The following is a 23,969-nucleotide window of genomic DNA, read 5'->3' on the forward strand; positions in this document are numbered from 1 at the left end:
GCCAAGGTGACCGATGTGGAACTAGGACCTGGAGGTGGGCTCTTGGAGTTAAATGTGTCACCCTACTTCTCTGCCGCCCGGAGTGGTAGGTGCCACCACCTGATAGCTCCAAGGAGAGATCACTTACTCCGGCGATCACTCTGCCTCCAGGTCGGCCAGACTCTGCCCAGACCCAGGGATCTACTGTTACCCAGGGGATGGGGGTGGGGTACTGGGAGCTCAATCTAGAGTTGGGTTCTTGGGGACTCCCTGTGAAATGGAAAAGGACCGCGGCTGGAAGCTTCTGGCCATCCACCAAATGCCATCTGGCTCCCATCCAGACCTGGCTGGTGGGAAGGAGGGCTGGGGACAGGCTGGGGACTGGAGTTGGCTCCAGGTGTGGCTCGGGGGGGGTGGCAGACGGAAAGAGTCCAGAAGCCAGACTTTGTAGGAAGAGAGGCTGAGGTGCAAAAGTCCCCTTCCCAACCAACAGGCTTTTATCTGTGGGGCAGAACACTGGCTGCCACTGCCCCCTGAGGACTGACATTTCTGCAGTCCCTGCAGCCGCCTGGGGGTGCAGGCAGCTCCTCCCACCTGCCTCTTTCCCTCCCCCTCCCCCGCATCTTCTCTCAGCTACCCTGGCCCTGCTGCCCTTCAATTTCCAACCCTGGCGGATCACTGATTAATTCAGGGCTGTTTAATAACCCTTCTATTTCGATGAAACAAGCTGTCTTGTTTTCTTTATTTTTAACACCGACTTTCGTTTCTTTGCTAAGCATCTTACTGTCATTTAAATTTCTCTGTCTCCAACCAAGCTGATAATAGACTAGAGTGAGCGGCTGCTTCCACCCCGTTTATGACAATGATTAGGAGTTAGAGCTGTGCAGAGAGCTGGCCACGTCTCGGTTCAGAGGGGTCTGCCCCTGCTTGTCGAGGGAGCGCTCATTTTAATGTGATTAGGAGAGTCTGGCTCCAGGGGAGACCGGGCTTACCCCAGCCTCGCCTTCCTGGCACCCCGCTCTGAGGGGCTGGCGTGGGAACCAGCTCTATTTCCGATGGGATTAAGGCCAGCAGCTGCGGACCTGGCCCTCAACATCACTTCTGAACTTTTTCTTCATTGAATTTCCTGAGCAGCAAACAGGGAAACTCCAGGTAAGATCTGGAGGCAGGTGGCGATCTCAGCATCACCTCCTATACCTTTCTGCTCCACAGGGGAAGCCCTTCCTGAGGCCTCGTCCACAGCTTCCACCTCTGCCTGAGTTCTCTGAACGGCGTGGAGCTCACTCCCTTCCCAGAAGGCCCCTTCTGGGTGGCTGTGGTGACGGCTCTCCTGTCCTGCAGTGCTTACATTTAACCTGTGTGATACTATCTGTGTGCTCCCCTCCCCCTCTGGCACATGGCGAGATCCTCAAGAGCCAGCACAGTGACTTGCCTCCCTCCCACAGTCCCTGGCACAGAGGAGATACTCAATAAACATGTGTTCAGTCACATGAAATTCCGTTCAATCTCCTGCGAGTAATGCACCTCCTTCTGCTTGGCAGGCTCCTGGTGGCGCCTGTTTTCCCTGTACCTGGACAGGGACACCTGTTCGCCCTTCCTGTCCTCAGCAGCCAGGTCCCTTCTCTTTCCCCCAGGCCTCCTGGGGCTACACAGCTGGTGAAGAGCTTGGCCAAGGAGGTGGGGTCACGGGTGGAGGCCAATCAGGTGGCCAGACCAGGCCCGCTGAACCTCAGTGTCCCTTCATTCCCTCTGGGCTGCCTGAGAATGCTCCCAGGTGCGTGGGGCACGAACCCTGGGGGCCCAACACCCCTGGTGGCCAACCAGCCGGCAGTCTGCAGACAGCTGCTGGGGCTGTGGTCTCGCCCTGCACCCTCACGTGTGAACGCTGGGTCTACAGAGACCGAAACGCAAACAGTGTCCGCTGAGCCTCTCCTGAAGGGAGGGCGGCTTGGCCTCGCCAGAGCCATTGGCTGTGTAAATAGCCAGGCTCCCTGTGCAAGGGGGAAGCCGGCGGAGCTGTCTGAGCGAGGGGACCTTCCTACACCACACTGCTCCGTGGTCCTCAGGGCCGCACACTGGCAGAGAGGGGAGGGGTCAGCTCTCTGGGAATAGCCCTTCCCTGTGGGGTTCCTGGGCACAGGTCCGAAGAAGAGACTGGAAAGAGAAGGTGGCTCGTGGATGGACGAAGAGGGTGTGCAGGGCTAGGCTGGGGCAATCGGCCTCCTGGAAAGAACAGTGCCTGGCCGCCCGCCAGGTGACTCAGGGCACTCCACTCCCGAGTTCGGGCTTGGGTTTTGCATCTATAATGTGGGCCTGGGTAAAGGCTGCTCTGAAATCCTCCGAACTTCTCCCCCAAGCAGCCTACAGAAACACCAGTTTCCTTAGTAATTCAAACGTTTTTTGAAGTAACACTGTCAGATAAGAAAATGAAGGCACCTGTCACACTCATTTTCCCCGCTGGATCTGGGGCAACTCTCAACCCACAGGGCTCCCTGCCCTTCGCTCTGCACCTCGCACAAAGGAGGGAGGACAGTGGGGAGCTCCTGGGCTGGGAGCAGGCAGCTGATGCGTCTCCCAGGCCTCCTGCCATGCTCTGACCGAGCATGGGCGCTGGCCGAGGACCTACTCCCTGAGCTCCGGGGCCCGTGGCCTCCAGGACCCAGCTCCTGCTAATGTGTTGTATGCCATGTTTGCCCCATCCATACCCACGCTCGGAGGGGCTGTGACTGCAGAATGAGTAAACCTATTGCAGAGGGCACCGGGCAGGCAGGCAGAGGCCCGTAAGACCTGCCCCTGCCTTGAGAGGCTGACTCCCAGAAAAACGCCCCCTTACCAATCCGGTGACAGTATCATGCACCCTACTCTTAGACCTGAAGGCACCCAAACCGAGAGGGTAGCAAATTCAGAATTCAAATTCCAGCCCCACTGGTGACATGCTAGCCTCCAGCCCTGGCCGGGTGGCCAGCTGCTTGGAGCACTGTCCCGTACACCAGAAAGGTTTCGGGCTTGAGCCCCGGTCCGGGCACGTTCGGGAGGCCACCGATCTCTCGCTCTCTCTCGTTCCCTTCTCCTCTCTCTAGACATCAACACAGCCTTTTATCTGCTTTTATATATAAAAACTTTAGCATACAGACCTTCTGTAAATAAAATCTTATTTTGCTCAGAAAGTTCCACACGCATTCAGAGAAAGAGAAGAAATGGTCCCTAGCTTGGCTTTATTCCTGCTCTCGATTTTAGAACCGGTTTAAATATCCTTCTTCCACACCCTCTAACCATGTTGAGAGGGCTGGCCCCAGAGCCAGAGGCGAGTGCGGGTGCGAGAGAGCCCGCAAAGCAGCCATTCCGGCCATGCAGACGGGGAAACTGAGGTTAAAAGGGCAGGAGCCAGCTCTCTGAGTGTCCCGAGACTGTCCTGTCACCCGCCTGGAGCCAGGTAGCAAATGGTGCAAGGTGAGAAACCTTTCAGGAAGAGGAGCTCAGAGGGAAGGAAGGCCTTTTGTCCGGGGGCCTCAGGACCCTATTCTGACACCAGCCTCTTCCTGCCCATCTGTTGGAGCCCTGGTGGTGGGACCCCAGCCCCTGGGTGAGGGTGCGGCCTCCCAGCTTCGCAGGCTGGTTGGATCACTTTCTCTAAGCCTCTCCCCCTGGGCCGCTCAGAGTGGGGCGGCAGACAATTTTCTTAATTTCCGGATGAACCTCAGGGGGGTGTTTGCCTAACAGAAACCCTAGGGTGTGGTTTCAATTCCACAGAGAGTCAAGGGGTTGTCAGGATGGTCCAGGCAGCTGGGGTGAGGTTGTCAGGGGACTGTGAGATCCTGGAAAACACCGCCCCCCGCCAGCATGGAGCTGGGCCACCAGGCAGAGCAGCTGACCCAGCAGAGGGCTCTCCTGCTGCATCAGGACAGGGAGGAGCCTGCTCTTCCCGTCTGGCTTTGAGCTGGGCTTGCCGAAGACCCCCAAGTTCAGAAAACAGGCTCTTCTCCCTCGAGTATCTTTGCTACTCAGGAGGAAGAACGGGAAGCTGGAGGAGCAGTTGGGGAGGTGAGAGGTCAGAGGCCAACGTAATATTTACCCAGCCCAGCCAGGCCTTTGGTTTTTATGAAGCAGGAAAGCACTTCAAAGCAGCAACATCCCCTCCTGCCACTTGTCTGCCCCTGTGCCCCTGTCCCCCTGCCCTTCAGGCGGGCTGGGTGTCCTCCGCCCTCCTCCTGAACTCTCCACCCTCTCTCCCTTCAAGGGAGGTGCCGTCTGCCCTGCCTGCCCATCAGAGAGATCAGAGAGGGTCAAGGACTCAAGGACTGGCCCACGGTGGCAGAGCAATTACGCGGTTCCCCGGGCATCTAAGCCCGGCCTGGGTTCCTCTTGTTTACCCGGAGAGTGAGCCATCTGCCCCGTGGAAGGACCGGAGGGATGCCTGGGGTGTAGCTCCTCACCCGAAGCCCCCTTCTAACCACCAGAGCAGGAGGCAGAAGCTGGGGTAGGCGAGAGTGTACGGTTCTTTACATTTTGGGTGGGTGGGGTTATAAACGACTCTAGAAATATATATAGATTTCCACATATTCCCTGAGAACATAAACTTGCAAGGGTTTCAAAGGCCTCTTAAAGCCCAAACACCCCCCCCCCCCCCGCCGGTTCTGTCCAGCCCCGCAGGTGCAGGGACCACCCCCCCACCACACTCTGCGTGAACACCCTAAGGAGTCAGGAGAGCACCACCTTTCACTGTGAGATCAGAGACAGTTTTCAAATGCAGTTGAAGTCTGCCTCCTTCCTCCTAAGCTCCCTCCATGAATCCTCTGCCTTCTTTCTGCACAGAAACTTCGAGTGGTTCCTTCTCCGGGTGAACAGATGGCAGAGCCGACCCTGGAAGCGGGATCCCTGCGGCCAAGGGGCAGAGCATAAAGTGTGAGGTGGGATCCACTGGAAGGGTTCATTCAGATAGGGGAGTTAGCAGCAGGATTCTGGACAGTGATATGTGAACACAGATGAGTAATAACATTTCCTGATGACCCACACAGCCAGCTCCAGGGGACAGGAAAGGGATGCTGTTTACACAGAATACAATGTGAGACCCTGGGGGGCCGGGGGACCTGCTTTAGAATGTTGACTAATAGACAAACCACCCCAAGTGTTGTCAGGTTAAAATCTGCGGAGAAGGAGGGAAACAAATATTTATGGGTAGTTCTTAGAGGCTGAGGAATGAGAGTGTTTAGTTATTCCATCCGGAAACTGTGACGTTCTCAGGCACCTGAGTCTCTTTCCAGGCCTTTCTTTATCAGCACTAGACATTTTTTGGCTCATCTCCATGGCGCCTTCCATGGCCTAGAGCAAAAGCTTCCAGAAGCTTCTGCAAGATTGCTTGTTCACTGTTAACTCCATTCTGCCTTATACTAAGTTCTTTGAGGGCATTTGGCTTACGACCCCCCCCCCCCCCCCAGGATACTGTAAATTGTTTGAAGGTAGGACCGATTAATTTTCATTTTGTACTCGGTGCTTCTACACGTCTAGCACTACAAAAGTGATCGATTTCTATGTGTTCAAACCCAAATGCATCGCAATTCCTGCTTTTAGGGTCTTCTGTTGACCACAAGGGCAAGCAGTGTGTTGTACAACTTAGCTCATCTCCAAACTAAGGTGATAGGGGAGGCAGTTTAGTACAAAATGAGAAAGAGGGCGAGGTGAGTTCCCGGGACAGTGCCGGCGGCAGGGGAATGCCTGTCAGACAACCTGTGTGTCCGGGGTGGCACAGAGGGGACAGGCTAGTCACCCTGAGCCCCAGGATCCCTCCCCCTCTTCCTTCTCAAAGACAGCTGAACTTTTATCTCTCACACCACAAGTAATTTTAGCCAAGGAAACGCAGGATTAAACTTCCATAACACGATACATTTATCTTGTTTTTCTTTCCTCTCTCCTCCCTTCCCTGCCCTCCTGGACCCCAGGTAAATGTGAGCCAAAGGGAAGCCCAGATGAAATATCGGGTTGGTAGCATGTCTGCGGAGATGCTACTCTCTGGCCCTCTGCCTGCTTCAATGTTTTTCACACCCCTCCTCGACAGTTATTATCTCCTCGATGCAGAGACTCTGGTCTCAGCTCACGCTCCATATTGTCCTGGGCTGAAATGAAAGGCGGAATTATAATGCAGAGAAAGGCTCCCACAGAGAAAATGAAGACAAAGATTAAATCAGCGCTACAATGTTGACATGCCTTCGGTTCCTGAAAGGTCTTTTGAAAACAGTCTCCTCAGAAACGGTTCCGCCACCACCTGGGAGGGTTTCGAGGGCCCTCATTTAGGGAGTTGGAAGAAGGGGAAGCAAGTGAAGGCGCCTTGGGGATGGGCCAAAAACTTTTTATTGCTGATAAAGAGAGGCAGGAGCCTCTGGGCCGGCCAGCCTGCAGACTGGGCTGCCTGCTAACTCGAGAAGCAGCCCTCCTCCCTGCCTCACACCCCCAGGCATCCGGAGGTGCCTCCCGTCTGGACAGGGTCTGGACAGGGTCTGGACAGGCCTCTCCCAGGGCTGCTCACCACCCCAGGGCGCCCTGCTTAATGCTGCAGGCGCCTTTCCCACTCCCCTGCCACCAGACGGGGTCCCAGAGGTCCCACTGCCAATAGGGCTCTACCAGTTGTGGTCTCTGGGTTGTGACAGCTGGTAGTTTCTAATATATCTCATCTATTTTTTTCTTGTCTTAAAAAAAAAAAAAAGCCAAAAGAAAAAAGAAATGCACAAAAACCACTATTTAGAGTCAAGCCTGGTTTTCAAGAGCCCCCTCTAGTGGAGATAACCTGCTACTTCAGCCTTCCAGTTCACCCAGAGGAGCCTCCCCTGGCCTGGGAAGATGGAGAAGAGCCCCCCTACCCCTGGCCTGGGAAGATGGAGAGGAGCACCCCCCGGCCTGGGAAGATGGAGAGGAGCCCCCCCCCCTGGCCTGGGAAGATGGAGAAGAGCCCCCCACACCCGGCCTGGGAAGATGGAGAGGAGCCCCCCTTGGCCTGGGAAAGAGGAGCCCCCCCCCCAGCCTGGGAAGATGGAGAGGAGCCCCCCACCCCGGCCTGGGAAGATGGAGAGGAGCCCCTCTCCACCTGGAAGGGTCTTTCCCACTTGCTTTCTGTTGTGCTCTCAGCTCTTCCTGCCCCATTCACAATGTCAGTCTCTCTGCCGTATCTTCCCTTCCTGTCACCCTGCTTCTCTCCATTTATCTGTGATTGTTTCTACATGGGACTTGGGTCTTTCCACGCGTGCCCTGGCTCCTGCATCTTTGGTTCATCTGCTGGTTTTGTCTGGACACCAAGTCCGAGCTGGACATGCTTTGACAAGGCCTTTGATCGAATAGCCTAATCGCAGAGGCCAAAGCAGGGACCCACGAGCCAGATCCACAGAGAGCACGAGGAAGATGGTGCATTCCTGGAGGAGAACAGGACTCCGGCAAGAACTCCCTTTCCCACCCCACCCCCACCCCCAAGCACCAAGCACTCCTGGTGTCCTGGGTAGATACGTGTGTTTGGAGTGCTCTAGAACCTGCGGCTGGAGTTCCTGCGCTGGGGTCCAGTGTGAAACCAGCTCCTGATTCTCTCCACTGTCCTGCCTGCTTCCTGGCCTTTGACGTGTATGCTGCCGCGCAGACAACTGGCAGCACCAGGGTGAAGGGACAGCTGGCAGGGGATGAAAAGAGGGTGCCAGGGAAGCGGGAGAGAAAAGGGTAAGTGGGGGCCAGGACTGAGCCTGGGGCTGAAGCTGGCAAGGGGAGACAGAGGGAATATTTTTCCAGGGCAAGAGAGGGACACGGAGAACACCTGCTGGTTCTCTGGGTTTGGGAGGATGTGCTCACCAAGCAGATGTGGCCAGGCCAGGGCAGAGGGTTAATGGTTAACCAAGTGTGAGAGCACGAGACTCGTGTACTCCTCAGGCCGAAGCCTTTTCTTTCCGCTCTCACCCTCCCTCACCCTCCTTTCTTTACACTCTACCCAGTAGGGACCCTGCTCCCCAACAAAGAACTTTCTCGCCTCTATTTCTGCCCTCAGTTCCAGATGGAACAGCGTGGAGCTAGATAAAGAAGTTCCATATGCCCCATGCCAGGGAATGGACTCCACCCCCAGGCGAAAGGGAGGTCCAGTTCTGACCATCTAGCCCTCTCTTGGGACCAGCTGTTTGACCCTGGGAAGAACTGCCTTTCTCTCTGTCTCCACAGGTCTCACCTTTAGAAATGATCAAAAAAGAAGTGGACACACACCCACCCTCATTTACTCTAATCGGGCATGAAATCTTTGTAACTAAGTGAAAAAACTGTTTCTCATAAGGGAATTGGTTCCATTCATCATTGTTTGAACTGAGCATATGTGCAGGGGAGAAACAGAATATTCCCATATAATGAATTGATAACAGACTGCCCCTGGGCGAGGGTGGTAGTGATGGGGGGCGGTACACATGAGCTATAAAACTACAGCACCTCAAAGCCTGTTTCTGCATTTCCCTGTGGACAGTCCCGAATTATTTGTAGTTAACAGACTGTAACACAATGCTCCAGTCTCTTTATGATCAGAATGGGGGTGGGGGTGAGGGGCTTGGCTTGGAGCTCCTTGCCTCTCCATTTGCCATGACGGACAGAAGTATATTGGGCCCCAGTCTGTGTGTGGGGACAGCTGTGTAGCAACACTGAGAGACAGCTGGGGGTGGGGGCTGTTGCTGCTGGAGACAGGAATAGCCTCCCCCCACCCCAAACCCCCTATCTTGGGGAGGCAGCCATAGAAAAGGAGGCAGGAGAGACTATAAAACCCCAAAGAGTGACAACTCCAGAACCGTAAATATTTCATCTCACCTGAACAGGCGGGTTGAGGCTGCTGCCAGCTGCTGCCCTGTATATTTAATGGTGTCACTGGTTTTCCCTCCCGCTCACGTGTGTTTCCTTGTAACATGCCCGTGCAATAAAGATTAACGGAATCATCAGAAGTGTTTGTAGCTGGAAAAGAGACCTACGAGAGAAGTAGCTGTTCTTCGAGGGTTTTCTTTTTAACCTCATTTAAAGCACAGATTCCAGTACAATGGATGGTGAACTTTTACATTTCCCACACCTGCAGCTTTTGATGGTCAAGAGGGGTGGAGGGTGAATGGTCCCTGGCACTTTGGGGACCGGGGTAGGGATTCAGGCCAGCTCTGAAAGGGGGCCACCGACCTTGTAATGACATGGTTTCTTTTAGGCAATGAACATGCAACGCCACCATTTACTTTTCAATTAGACTTGGGCTGAAAGGCCCGCCAGCCCCCCTGCCCTGCTGCAGGTTGCGAGGGACCTGGATCTTTAAGTCCTGTCAAAGGAGAGGACCAGGCGGGATTCCTGCGCCAGACCTGGGGTCCCTTGACAGAGGAGACCTTGCAGTACTTTGGCGGGTTGGATCTTGCCAGCACCATCTCCACTGCACATCGCTCCAAATGTCACTTCCATTTAACTGCTCTGCAAGCCTATCTGCCCCATCCTAATGCAATTTGCAGAAGACAGTGAGGAAGCAGAGAGGGCAGTCTGCACTGGCCCTCCCCCTTTATCAGTGGGACCCCGAAGAGGGTCAGCTGGGGGACCGAGGGGAATGGCTCCTTCAGGTAAGCTGGTGGTGAGGGCAAGTTTCGGGATGAGGAAGGGATGGGGCGAAAGCAGAGATGTCAAGTGGAAGAAGGGAAAAGAAAAACCACCTGGCTGGGGTATCTTGACAGATGCTCTCCGTTTCCCTGGTTCCCTCTCCTCTCTCCCCCACCCACATTCCCCAGGCCTAGGAGGAGAGATCACAGGTAATTAGTTCAAATGGTGCTTGGTGAGGTGAGGGGGAAGTTAATGAAATCTTCTCTCTTCTAGCCAGGAGGCCAGAGGAGAGAGGGCTGCTAGAACTCCAGGAGCTTTCTGGGGTGAGGGCACAGACCTAGTGCATTTCTATCAGGAATAGCTGGATTCCTCCTGTCAACCCTGTCTTTTCCCTGGGCTGTGTCGCTCTGGTGAAGGCCCTGGAATTCATAGCCTGCACAGAGGAAAGAGGGAAGTTTCAACGTCAGAGAGAGACAGAGAGAGAGAGAGAGAGAGAGAGAGAGAGAGAGAGAGATTGGAGGAGGAGAGCTGAACCTGACTCTACTCCCAAAATGTACCACCCGGCGCAGATACTCATAAATCTTTTCCACTGAGCTCCTGATCACAAGGAAGAGAATGAATGGGTTCACAAATTTCTGCAGGTTTCTACAAGCTGCTGTGCTCACCCCCAACTTCCACCCCAGCCACTGCCAAGCTTCAGCTGGCAGCCCTAGTCCCTCAGACTGGTCGTGTCTTATGTCCCTTGCATAGCCCCTGTTGGCATGTCACTGGTCTCTAGATCCCCGCTGGAGACCTGGCCATATTTCCATTGCGACCCCAGGGGGCTTTCATTGTAAGCTCTTAACTGACGGAAAACACTAAGTCTTTAACGGCCCCCCTCCCCCCGTCCCCTTATCTCTATCCCTCTGGACTGGACTTTGAGTAGGTAGCTTCCCCTAGGGCAAGGGTCACGCCAAATAGGTGGACATTTGTCTGGGATGTGAAATGACAGTTTTTGGTGAGTCTCTCTTTGGCCATCCAGCCCATGATAGACATTTATAGAGACTACATGTGGGATCGATCAAAGGGCTAGAATTTTCTAAGATCCCTATATCACTTGTGGGGTGGGGCAAGAAGGTTCCCATGGAGGAGCCTCTTGGATCCCAGGCAAGCTTCTACTTCAGTTCCCAACCCTCTCCCCTGCTCAGACCCAGGGAAGGTGCTGATTGGTGTGCAGCACGAGGACGCACACAGGGGGCCTGGAGCACCTCGCCCGCTCAGCGCCTTGGACCGGCTCCCTGAGCCTGTGGAACCCGCGCAGCGTTCCTCTTCCATTTCCAAGTCCCTCGATCCTCCGGAAGAGCCAGCGGCCACGAGGGACTCCGGCTCCGGAGTGAACGCCCCCATATCGAACGCTGGCCAAAGTGGCCTTGGGTTCTCCTGCTCATGCCACCGACACCCACACTGGGCTCCAGCTTTCGGGACAGCCCCGCCGCCCCCGTGCTCCCCGAAGCCGCAGAGCGCCGGCAGGTGCGCGGGGAAGACGCGCCCCCGAGCGCCGCCGCCGCCAGCAGCCTGTGGCAGGAAAGCCGGTGCCTGGCGGGGAAGCCCAAGCCGGCGGGGGCTCCGAGTCCGCCCGCGAAAGTGGCCGAGCCCGCGCGGGGACTCGCCGGCTGCAGCCGAGCCCGGCAGCCAGGGGCCAGGACCGCGGGGAGGCGCCGGGCAGCCGGCGGGGCCGCCGCGGGGAGTGCGGGTGTCTGGGGAGAGGGCCGAGGGCGCCGCTTACCCAGCTCCGCGACGTCCGTCTGTCCTTGCGTCTCTGGTCCGGCCGCCTCGGCCGCCGGCTGCCGAGGGCGGCGCGCTGCCCCTCTCGCGGCCAGCAGCTCGCGGTCACCGGGAGGACCACATCCACATGGAGTCCAAATTCATTAAAATCCACGTCAAGCCACAAGCCACTTATCTGTATTCCTGAAGTGGCCCCTCGGTCTCCCGTTCGCACGCCCCTCCGTCCCCTGTCGCCCCGCGGCAGCCCCACTGGGCGCTCGTTGCCGGCTCGCGGGGGGCTTGGGGAGCCACCGAGGGGACTTGTGGGGGTGGGTAACGGCGTCTCTCCTGGGGAAGCGGCAGAGCCCCGGCTGTCTTCAGATTTTTCCAGCGCGACTTTCCGGGCTCCTCTGACATCAGCAATCTCGGCGCTTCCTTCCCTTCCCTCACCCGGTTCGCTCACAGTCCCATTTCCTCCGGGAACCGGGCTTTCTCCGTCCACGGGGAGGTCTGCCGCGCGCGCTCTCCCCAGCTCGCGGGGGCTCCCTTCCGATCGCTGGCCCTCCGGGTGCAGGATCCCAGCCACGGCGCGCCGCCGCCCTCCCGCTCCGGGCTGGCGAGGACGCCGCTGCTCCGGCTGCTCCGGCTCCCGCGGCGGCGGCGGCGGTGCTCTGCGTGCCGGCTCCCTCCCTATATTACCAGGCAGCTCATTATCATAGAGGCCGCGCGCCTTAACCCTTTCCCCGCCGCCGCGCCCGCCCGCCCGCGCTGCAGCCGCGCCCGCCGCTGGCACCGCCCGCCGCCAGCCCCCTGCCCCCTCCCCCACCCTCCCGACTTCCTCCTCCGCCAGCTGTCAACAAAGGAGAAACACGTTTGGCATCGGGAGGCCGCCCTTCAGGCCGCCCCGCGCCCAGCTCAGCGCGGACTCACAGGCCACCTTAAGTGTCAAGGGGCAACCCGAATCCTGCTGGGGCCTGGGAATTGGGGTGGAGGCCTGGCCAGCCCACTTGGCTTAGCCTGGGGTACAGGGTGAGCTCAGGACCCACGCAGAGAGGTGAGGGCAGTGGGGACGTGGGCTCCCCCACCTGAGCATCACCTGTCACCGCGCACATCCTGCACACCTCCCTCTTCGTCTTTAATTTGAGCGCAGGATGAGTGGAGAAGAACTGGCTTTGCTTGATGAGGTTGACACGGAGGTCTCGGAATCTGTGGGAGCAGATTTCTTCTGTGGGTGAATTTCAGAAAGCCAACAAGCTGTCAAATGAAATATGAAGTTCTTATTAATTATTATGTTCATAACGCAAAGATGAGCCTTGCTCAGAATCTCAAGCTTCCATCCAGCTCCGTTAGGGATCCAGGGCCTCTGGCAAGCCAGGGGACCCAGGGGGGGGCTTTTTATATCCAGACCAGGGAGCCTGCCTGACAGGGGAATCAGAGAGGTGGTAAGATAACTTATTTTAACAACCTAAGGTGCGAGGTTTCTGGGTTCTTGGATGGCCATGTCTTGGTGTCCTTATGACCCATGATGATGCGCCATAGAGTCTCGGTATCTCGGGCTCCTCCGGACTCGGCTTTCCGAAAGGGGCCTGCAAGCCCGACCCCAGCGAGCTCGCGGATCCTGCGTAGTCCCTGCTGGAGATTATAGCACAGGAGAGTTTACTCCACACGTCCAAGTATTCTGATAAACTTCCTGTACTGCCCTCTCGTGGCCACAGTCTTCAGTGGTAAAAATAGAAAAAAATGTACTCCTGAAACCCTGAAGGGAGTCTCATGAAATTCTCAGAGCAGTAGGGGCCTTAAAAAAGAAAAAGAGAAAGGAAAAGAAAAAGAAAAAGAAAGAGGAATTTAGACACACCTGTCATCTTGCACAACCGTCCATTCAATACAGGAGTGGGGGAAATCTCCGCTTTACTTCATCTACTGAAATTAGCTAGTTCTTTAAAAGTTCTTTCTTCATTGTAATTAGCTGAAATTTGTCTCCCTGGGACTTTCACTGGTTACTCCTGGTTGTGTCCTTTGGATCCACAAGAAAAAAAGTCATAGTTGTTTTCCCTGATCCATACCTGTTCTTTTCTTTTAACTTCTTTAGCATTTATTATTGGCACCCCTCCAGGCAATTATCATAAATTACCCTAAAGTATTCTTAATTTCTCTTTATAAGTAGATCTTGTCTCCCGATCCAGACAGTCTAGTCTACCTTCTTATCTCTGGGTAGACCACATCTAAACCACAATTTATTGAGGAAGATGATTTGAAGAAGGTGCTAGAAGATTTTGGAACAACATTTCTCCCATTTGTTTGATTCATGGAGCATCAATCTGGCCAGCTACACCTAAGACAGCCAGTGGCAGGACTGGAAATATCTAGGTGATCACGCTGGGAGCTGAAAATCAGGGTCTCTGGTTCTAAATCCAGTACTCTGTGAGCCTGCTATAGGTCACATCTCTTCCCCATGCCTCAGTTTAATCACGTCTTAGGAAGATTAAAATACAATTTAAATAATTAAGTTGTACTAATACAATTGTGTGAATACCACCCATGACTCAGAAGTAAACCCTAAATGAAGGGCAAGAAAGGATACAATGAAACAAATTCCTCTACTTCCCCATCCTTCACTCCTAGCCTTCCCTTTTCTTCCTGCATAAAGGGAGAGGGAGAATGAAGGAGAGATAGAGGGAGAAGACAAGCAGGAAACACATCGAAGGCATGTGGAGGGAAGGCAATGTCACTCGGTTCCCATATTGCCACTCAGCAGGGTCTGAGCTCTGAGTCCTGTGAGATTATGCCACGCCTGTGGTCAGCACAACCAGGGGAAGAACACTAACCTGATCTATTGGGAGGTACCCTGGATGAAGTAACCTTAACAGCTCTGGGCCTCAGTTTGTCCATCTGTAAAATGGGAATTTCTACCGTCACTCTTCAAACAGTCGAAGGAATGAAAATAGACATATTAAAAAATGTGAGAAGAATTAATAGTCTTATAAATGGAAATATTTGTTCATATTTTTAGTCCTAACAGGCTGAAGAAAATGTGGATTTTATTAGTTAAGCACATAATTATAACAATATATCATGGGAATAAAAAAAGAACAGCTCAGGTTCATGGTTTGTATTTAGATATAATGTCCTCCTAGGCAATGAAAATATACATAAGCCTTGGTATTTAAAGGTCTTCAAATAACCTTATTTCTTTCTTCATTGGGTATCAATTCATTCATTGATTTATTCCATAAATATTATTTATTAAAAGTCAATTTATTAGAGTTCTTCTTTTAATGAAATTATATATAGTACATAGTTATCTTTTCCATATCTATCTATATCGTATCTATCTATCTACTATATTTATCTATATTTTTAATCGTGCTAATAATCTAGCAGTCTCTCTACCCCTAGGCCTGACTATGTCCTTCTGGGATGTGAGTTTTCTGGTATCTATCTGGCCTTTGATGTCCTCTTCCTCATCTTGTCTAACTGATGTCACACACCCATGGGCCCTGGGGACCCACCAAGCTTTTGCACAAAGCCTTGCAGTCCATCTTCATTTCTTCAAGAAGGGACAGCCATGGCCCAGTCCGGTTCTGGGCAAGTAGTGGGTATTTAATAAATATTTATCAACTGGATGGATAGGAATAGGTTTCTCTTTCATAAAATCATCATTTTTAGAAAATCCTCAAAAACTCAGCAGGGTTTTTCTCCGCCCCAATTTCTCCACCTCCATTGGTCATGGTGCTCCTGGGACCTCACTCTTGCAAAGTTATTGGTGGCTGCAGGGCCCCAGGCCTCTTCTTTGCTTGTCACTAGATGGGTGACTTGGGGAAGAGGAGAGAAGTGGGAGAGAGCAGGCAACAGCATTCTGGAATGAAGCTGAATTCTCCTGGGAGACATAAGGACAGATTTCTCCTGCAGTGGGTGAGTCTGGCTGAGTAGACCTCCGCAGGCCCTTGGAAGCCAGCCTTAGACTTTGGGGCGAATAGGCCCCAATAGGCAACCAGCCGATGCCAGGGGGAGTCCTCTGTCACGGCAGCAGCTCCAGACCCACAAATAGATGCCAGTACAGTAGCCCCTCGGATCACAAGACGTATTTTTGGTGCTGGAAGCTGGCCACACTCTGGCAGGCTTTCAGCGCGAAGTCTGCTTGCTCTCAGAGGTGGGGGCGGGGGTGGCAAGCCATTAGTGCTTAGCATGGGAATGCTGCCTGGGAGTGTGTGCCTGCATACATTTAGTGCGCCTGGGGCAGAACAGGGCTGGCTGGGGAGGCTCTGTGCCTGGACCTGTGGTCTGGAGGCCCAGCAGGCTTGCCGGCGTCAGTGTGTGCTCTTTGGTGGGGTGATCTCTGCTCCTGGACTTGCATCAGCCTCTCAGAGCTCGGACCACAGAGGCCACCACCAACCTGATCTATCTGCGTTCTAAAATGCATCTTTCGCCAGCCCTGACCTTGAGATTGCCCCTCGCGGGTGGGCGTCTGTCTCCCAGGCGGTGCCTCACCTTCTCCCGGCAGACACTGTCAGGCGGCCCAGAGGAAGCGTTTCCTCTACCCCCCACGTGGTTGGGAACAGAGGGACTGGTCTGATGGGCCAGACAGGAGTGTGTGGGCCAAGTCCCATGAATGGAAGAGGGAGCTGCTGGGATGCCTCCGCCTGGGCACGGGGGCGGCGCCCAGGGCACACACAGCCACAGGGCACCTGTTCCAGGATTCTCAGCACCATTCATGAGGATGTCCCCCTCCTCTCCCTGCCCCTCTCATCCCTTCACAAATCCCACTTCCCTGTGTACTTTAAACAGTAGCAAGCCTGTTAAGGCTCCAAATCCAACAAGGCGGGATTTTACTCTTTCTCGATAAACCTCCCACAAGTGGAGCTTATGTCCCAATACACCTTGCCTTTGCCTGACACCCCTCCCTCCCTCTCTCCATCCATCTAGCATGTTGCTCTGGGAAAAAGATAGTCTCTGTGAGGCCCAGCTAACCACAGCTGTCAACCAACTTCAATGGGCCTGAAACAATTGCAAAAATCCTGCAGTGCAGGCTGGCGGGCTGCAGGGGAGAGGGCGGAGCCTGGACTCCACCGGCTCGGGAGGAACACGAGGGCTGAGTGAAGGCTGGTGACTTTGGTCCCTGCTCTGTGCCCAGCAGCGAGGGCCTGAGAAAGGCTCTTCCGTCCTTATTGTTTTCTAAGGGATTGCAAACATGGAGACACCACCCATTTGGCCATGGCACCGCTGGTCTCTCAGTGCCCCAGTTTCCTCATCTATAAAGTGGAAACAGTATTCTTTGCCTTGCAGGCGGCTGGGAACTGGAAAGCGTTATGCACACACGTGGGTGGTGTCTTAAGATGTAGGCGTTTCTTCCAGAGCTAAACCCACTTCCTGACTGCTGTCACTTCAGTTCATTCTCTGGTTCAGTTTTCAAAGGGAAACAGGGGTGGCCGCATCTTCTCCCTGGCTCTTCAGGGACCCTCTTCCTCTGCCAGGCCTTCCCTGGACACTACTACAGACCCAAAGAGGCTCCCTCCCGGTACAGCCCCACACAAAGCACGTTGGCACTCACTGCTCTGTGTCCGAGGACACGCCCACGGACACGCCCACACCCCCAGGCAGGCAGAGGAAGAGAGGTGGGCCTGCTGTCTTAGGGTCAGGGTCTCAGAGCAGAGCAGACCCTCCCAGGGCCATCTGGGGCGGGAGTGAGTGAAACAGGTCAAAGCCAGTCCAGTTCATTCCTTTGAGATGGGAAACGCTTAGAACCCGTAGGTAGGAAGCAGTACTTTCTCGTCCAGGGTTCTTCCTTTAAATAAAATGATGCCTTCCCTTCAGATGCTTAGAACGATCAAAACAATGGTGAGTGCCAGGAAGGACTGAGTGCCCACCCTGCTTCAGTCCCAGCGCCTGTCCGATGCCTGGTCCTCGCCAGTCTACTCTTACAGGGAAAGTTCCATCGTCCTGTTTTGCAGATGCATAAACCAAGGAGCAGAAAATCAAGTGATTGGTCCCAAGGTCAGCCAGGTAGGATGTGGTACGGTCAGAATTGAAACCTAGGTTTATCTGACCTGACGCCCATTTTCTCTAGCTTCGTCCTCTTCTGAAGGAGGAGAAAGTGATGACAAAGGGGAGGCCATACTTCAAATGCCAGACAATGGGAGGCCAGGGCCTTGCCCTTCCTCTGAGCACTCATCAGGCTGGTGGCCTGGGGGGCTCCCGCTCAGGAAGGCCCTCCAGACACATCAGAGCCCCGCAAAGCCTCCTGAGCTCCTGTCCCACTGAGGGTCATGGCTGTCACTTTCTCTTACAAAGGAGCGCATGCTGCAGTTGTTATCATGATTATTATAAGCAATCATACTAATGAGCTCAATTCTCCTCTACTTTGTGGGTGTGTGTGTTGAACAATGAGAGCTGGCCCAGAGGATAGAAGTTTTCAACACATGCAAATCTCCACCAGCTTCTGTCACCTCTGCCCTGCACCGTGCCACATACCACATATGTGGCCACGCCTGCCTTTCGAAATAATGGGATAATTGGGTGCAATGTGCATCCCCCCAGCCCTTAGAGAGAGAGTGCCAGCCGGTCTTTGTGAGGGTCCACAGGGAGCAGGGTGAGCAAAATGCCAGTGTCGCCTTCTCCCTGATTGCATCTGTGCCCTACAAACCCCAACAGAATTAAAGTTACATCTCCTCCTAATTAGGGGAGAAAGGAAGACAAGAAGGATAGCGGAAGAATTTCCTCCTGCTTCTGGCTGTGGGCTCTTCGGGGACAGAATGGTAAGCTCTCCCTCTGTTCTGCCCGTAGCCCCAACTCCTCTTTCCTGGCTGATATCTGGAGTCCCTAGTACACTGCCGACTCTCCCTGGGCCCAGAGCCCTGTGAGATGAGAGCAATGAACAGGGCCTGGTCGGGTACACTAGACTGGCCGCTGAGGCTGTGCACAGTGCTAGGGGCAGTCTGCGAGGCCTCAAACCAGACAGGTGGGGGTGGTCCAGGGCCCCTAGGGGTGGGTGAGGCTTTGAGAGTGGGTGAGCCTCCAGAGAGGAGGCTGGCAGAGCGTGGAGTCCATGGCCCCATGCAAAAACAAATAAGCACGCTGCTTAAATGAAGCAAATACTCTGGGGTCCAGGTGCAAGGCGCGTACTTCAATGTGGCCAGGGTGTGAATGATTTAGGTCTAAAAAGAACAATCCAGCCCTGGCTGGTTTAGCTAAATGGTTAGAGCGTCGGCTGCAGAACAGAGAGTCCCGGGTTCGGTTCCCACTAAGGGCATGTATCTCAGTTGCAGTTTGTCCCCGGCCCAGGCCCCGGTTGGGGTCATGTGGGTGGCAATCAGTCAATGTGTCTCTTTCACATCGATGTTTCTATCTCTCTCTTCCTCCCTTTCTCCCTCCCACTCTATCTGAAGATAAATGCAAAAATGTCTTCGGGTGGGGATAAAAAAAAAAAAAAAAAGAACAATCCAGAAATGACACAAGCTCTTGGCAGGTAGAAATCCACCGTGTCATCAACCGACGTCATGAAACCGTTCATGGCCACGAGAAAAAACCCCTTTGCCATTGCTTTCTGAGCCTTGAATTCCTAGAAAGGTCCACACTTTCCCTTCAAAGTCAGTTTAGTGTTGCGTTCTCTCTGGTTCCTCTTGTGAGCTCCTCTCCTGCCGGATGTCCCGGGTGGTACAGGAAATGGGAAGGAAAGATCGACAGGAGCAATTCTGTTTCTGTCCTTCTTTTCCGACTTTCTTCTTCTTTCTCTGGGTCACAGCACGGTTTTTATAGAGTGGCTTCCATTCTCTCCGAATTCACATTTGAATGAAAAGACCGCTGTTGTCATCAAAACACAGAGGTGGCAGCCCTGAGTTTGGATGTCAGGAGACCTGGGTTTTAACCCTGCCCCTTGAATGCCCTGGCCTGGCACAAATCACTTCCCCCATTTCGGTTTCCCGTCTGTGAAAGGAGAAAGTGAGCCGGAGCTTCACCTCTGTCTCAGCACAGCGTACTATCTCACTCCAAGCCTCTCCTTGGAGAATGGAGGAAGGACATTGGACACAGAAAAGTTTTACAACATCGACACGGGAGCGCGATCCAAGGAGAGCTGAAGAATGGGACTTTGCCTTTGAATCGTCTCGAGTGGGATGATTGTTCTCTCTGCTCGCTTTGATGAATTCTTCTGTTCAGGGCTCTGGGGTTATGAATCTTTCTGAGTCATGGGTGGTTCCAGCCCCTTCGATCCATTCCGCTGACAATATTTCCTGACATTTCCAAGGCTTAGAGTCTGGGATGATCAGGTATCGGATATTTGCCTTCTCTCTTCTCCCCCCACCCACCTTGCTCTCCAGCCTCCTCTCTTTTGGGGGGATTTCCTATTCTGTGTTGTTCCCCAGGGTCCTGGGATGAGGGCAGATCCCAGCCCTGGCTGCTGGCCAGGATGTGCGAGCCCAGCCCCTGGCCTCCTGGAGAAGCCAGAGAGCAGAAAAGCTTCTGTGGTCTCTCGAGGTCACCGCCCCCCCTGGTGGAATGATGGGGAACTGTCCCGGCTGCAGAGAAGCGGGGCCCCGGGCAGCCAGCCATACCTTGTCCCTGCAGTTTTCATTGTGGCTAATAATTATTACCTTGTGTTAATCACGACAATGGCAGAACTGCAGGCCATTATTTTGCAATGATCGGCTTCGGTCAATGACGACGATGACAGCAGAGGGGAAACATCAGCTCCAGGAGTCCCCATGTAAATGGGGCCTGGAATGGAAGAAAGATCAGAAATAATGCAACGTGTATTTAGTTCCATTTGCCTCCCTAAAGGAGCCCAGCCAAAGGAATGTCCCCTTCTGTGCACTATACCTCGCCTACATTGTCTTTTTGGGAGAAGAAAACAAAACTTCACCCCTCCTCCTCCCTGCCCCGCCCCCCCATCAACTGCGTCTCTTTCTGGAGTTTGGCAAACAGGGCTCCTTCCTCCTGCTGTGCTTTCAGTGGAGCCGAAATGAATGTGGCTCTAGTTATTTTTTCCCTTAATCGTTCTTTTTCTTTTTTGCTGGAGAGCATTTTCACGAAGCACAGTCACAGAGGAACAGAATGTCCTGATGTTTGGGTGAGCAGTGTGCATTCCTTTTCTTTTTCTTCCCTTGAATAAATGTAACACCCCTCACCATAATATCAGAGGCCGGGAAGGCCATCTTTCAAGGTTTCCCATGAGCCTGCCCTGCCCTGGGTTCGCTCCTATTTCTAGCAAGCCCCGCCCACCTACCCCAGGCGCCCGGTTCCCCTCTGAGGTCTTTGTGATCAGGCAGCTCACTGTAGGCCCGGGACTGCTGCCTGCTACTCCTGCATGCAGGTGTCATTCCCTGCCTCCTTCCCCACAGCCTGAGCCGTCCTTAGGACCTCCTCTTGATCCGTCTCTTTTAGGGTATCTTTTCCAATCTTTGATAAGGACACTTTATGGTCAGACTGTGTTGAGGCATTTCTGAACCTGTTCCTATTCCTGGTAAGCCTGGCATGGAGAAGTCACTTTATACATGTCTTCTAAATTACTTTTATTAATGACGTCTGCCGTGTTTTACCCATTTCAGAGCTGGTGACGGTAAGGATATTCAGAGAGGTTCCGTCGTGGGCCGATCGCATGTCCAGTAAGTGGCCGAGAGGATGCTGGAGCTCAGGTGTCTTAACCCCGAGTCCAGGGCCCTTTCCGGGCTGCTGAGCTGCATTTCTCCATCACCCCCTCACCTCTCCTGCTACTACTCAGGTTGCCTGACCTGAGCACGTCCTTGTTCTCATCGGACTGCAAATTCCTCATGGGCAGAGACCATGCCTTATGTTTCTCTTGAACCTTACATTGGAAGTAAAAGTTATTTATCAGTCTCAACCCCTTCACCCAAACTTTTCTCCAGTCTGTCGAAACTGGCTAAAACATTATGGAGCCAAACTTTGGAAGGTCTTGGTTCGGACGCTGGGGTCTCCTGAGGCCCTGGATCAGCAAGCACCCATGATCTGTGCCCCTCTCCAGGTCTGACACCAGGAACTGCTCAGCTCCACCCCGCTGATCTGGGTCTCTTTCATGCAGAAGTACGGGGACATGGGGCATGTCAGGAGGCCCAACATCTCCTCTGAGACGGAGATGTCTTTGGTTTCACTGCTATCGGTTCTTCCTGCACGGACGGCCACCAGCAACGCTAGCCTTCTTGAAATAAAGTACTATCCTCTCTTTTCTGTTGACTGATGAGCTCAGAACAGGCCCTTTGAATGTGCCAAATGGCTTTGCAGTTTTTATCTCCACCTCATCCCGGGACCTATGAGTCACCTCTGTGCTTCTGATGAGCTTCAAAGTCAACCTAATACTCACTTCTTTTTAATGCAATACTACTTAACTGTTAATGTTAATAATTAATATAATAATATGTAGAGCAGGTTACCATTGGCAAAGTTCTAATGTACATTAGAGGCAGAGAGATATAGACTTTAAAAAATCGCGGGGTTCAATAGCCGTTGCGGAGAGCATAGATTTCAGAGCATAGATTTCAGAGCGGGTTGGTTCCTGGCTCTGCAAAGTGACTTAATCTCTCCTCCATGCAAAAACAGGAAAAGAATGCGGACAGCGGAGGGTTGTTATGAGAATTAAATGAGGGTCTCATAAGCCACAGTGTCTGGCACAAGAAAACTATTTACAGGACAGTTATTCTGGGATAGCCCCTGTCTGCCAGTCACTGGGGGTGCAGCTTTGGGGAAGTCAGGTCACCTCGTTTTCCTTCTCTGTGAAGCAAGAAGCCTTGGATCCTGATACAGTTCGGTCTTCAGAGCAACACAAAATGATAGAGAGTTGGGTGAGCGTCTCTGTTTTCAAAGGAGGAGACCGAGGTTTGGGAAATGCCTGTGTCTTCCATGGGAATGGAGCTGGTGATGGTTTCAAAGCAAGGTCACCGAGTCTGGCCGCGTACACCACTCGAGGGGACACAGGCTCTCCCACAGGCCCCTGGATGAATCCTTGTTCTTGGACACTTGCCATCTTTACTTTGGCGGAGGTTCCCCCGGAGGATGGCAGTGCCGTGTGGCCCTGAGAAAGCAGGCATCTCTTCAGAGCCATCTGTCTTGGGACACTCAGTCTGGAGAACACAGTGACCTTGAGTCTGAGCCCACTCTGCTCTGTCCCCCGCCTCGTCCTCCCTCCATGGCCCTGGGAGATTCTGTCTCTAACGGCATTGATGTGTGCCGCCTGCCTGCTGATTGGGTAACCTTAATTGTTTGGATTGAATGGCACTCCTGAGTCAGAAATCCCACTTGACGGCCCAGGGACAGGGGTCTGGTTCCTGTCCCCTGGACGGAGTACCAAGTGTGCAGCTGCTTGTCACGGCAGGATGGGGAAGGAGCACATGTGTGAGGAAAGGAGAGTCCAGCTGACGTCTCTCTACGTCTCATTTCTAGACACGCTTTCCTCTCTGATGATAGGACTGTGTGGAAACCGGTTCAGAAAGATGTTTCTGTCTAATCTCCCAACAGAGAACTGCCCTCAGATAGAGGACTGTACCTGTTGTGGTTGGAAGAGACCACACCGCTTAGTCTCATCCTGTATCCATTTCCTACCGTGGCAAAGTTCGGTAGCATAAACCAACTCTGTTGTCTCAGAGGGTTTCCTTAGGGCCACACTCTTCCCGAAGGTTCTAGGACAGGATCTTTAGTGCCCCTGCGGCTTCTGGTCATTGTGCATGGTCCTTGGTGTTCCTTAGTTGGTAGGTGCATCGCTCCAGCTCCTGCCTCTTCTTCACATGGCCATCTTCCCCTCCTTGTGCATTGTGTGCATGTGTGTGCGTGTGCGTGTGCGTGTATGAGTGTTCACATGGCCATCTCCCCCTCCTTGTGCGTGCGTGCGTGTGTGTGTGTGTGTGTTCACATGGCCATCTTCCCCTCCTTGTGCATTGTGTGCATGTGTGTGCGTGTGCGTGTGCGTGTATGAGTGTTCACATGGCCATCTTCCCCTCCTTGTGCGTGCGTGCGTGTGTGTGTGTGTGTGTGTGTTCACATGGCCATCTTCCCCTCCTTGTGCATTGCGTGCATGTGTGTGCGTGTGTGTGAGTGTTCACATGGCCATCTTCCCCTCCTTGTGCGTGCGTGTGTGTGTGTGTGTTCACATGGCCATCTTCCTCTCCTTGTGCATTGTGTGCATGTGTGTGTGTGCGCGTGTGTGAGTGTTCACATGGCCATTTTCCCCTCCTTGTGCGTGCGTGTGCGTGTGTGTGCGTGTGAGTGTGTGTGTTCACATGGCCATCTTCCCCTCCTTGTGCGTGCGTGTGTGTGTGTGAGAGTGTTCACATGGCCATCTTTCCCTCCTTGTGCATTGCGTGCATGTGTGTGCGTGTGCATGTGTGTGTATGAGTGTTCACATGGCCATCTTATAAGGACACAAGTCAATGGATATGATGTGACCTCATCTTAACTTGATTACATCTGCAAAGACCCTATTTTCAAATAAGGTCACATTCAGAGGCACGAGAGGTTAGGACTTGAACATATCTTTTGAGGGAACACAATTCAACCCCACTATACCCTCTATAAAATGTCTCCTCTATCACCACGGCCAGTGTGTCTCAGTTGGTTGGTTGTTATCCTGTGCACCCAAGGGTCACCGGTTTGATTCCCAGTCAGGGCACATGCCCCTGTTGCAGGTTTGTTTCCCCGTCAGAGTACGTGCTGGAGGCAACCAGTTGATGTTTCTCTCTCTCTCTCTC

General features: G+C 53.6%; 1 protein-coding gene across 1 annotated transcript in view; it reads right to left on the reverse strand.

Annotated features, from left to right (window-relative positions):
• The window catches only part of PLXNA2 (plexin A2), a 205,189-nt gene extending 193,764 nt beyond the window's left edge, over positions 1-11,425 (reverse strand). The window contains exon 1 of the mRNA XM_036272998.1: positions 11,306-11,425. The gene's annotated coding sequence lies outside the window, so the exon portion shown is untranslated. The remainder of the gene's footprint in view (positions 1-11,305) is intronic.
• Positions 11,426-23,969: the final 12,544 nt, after the last annotated feature.

This window comes from Molossus molossus, unplaced genomic scaffold, assembly GCF_014108415.1.
Source record: "Molossus molossus isolate mMolMol1 unplaced genomic scaffold, mMolMol1.p scaffold_m16_p_20, whole genome shotgun sequence".
In the NCBI taxonomy this organism is placed as follows: domain Eukaryota; kingdom Metazoa; phylum Chordata; class Mammalia; order Chiroptera; family Molossidae; genus Molossus; species Molossus molossus.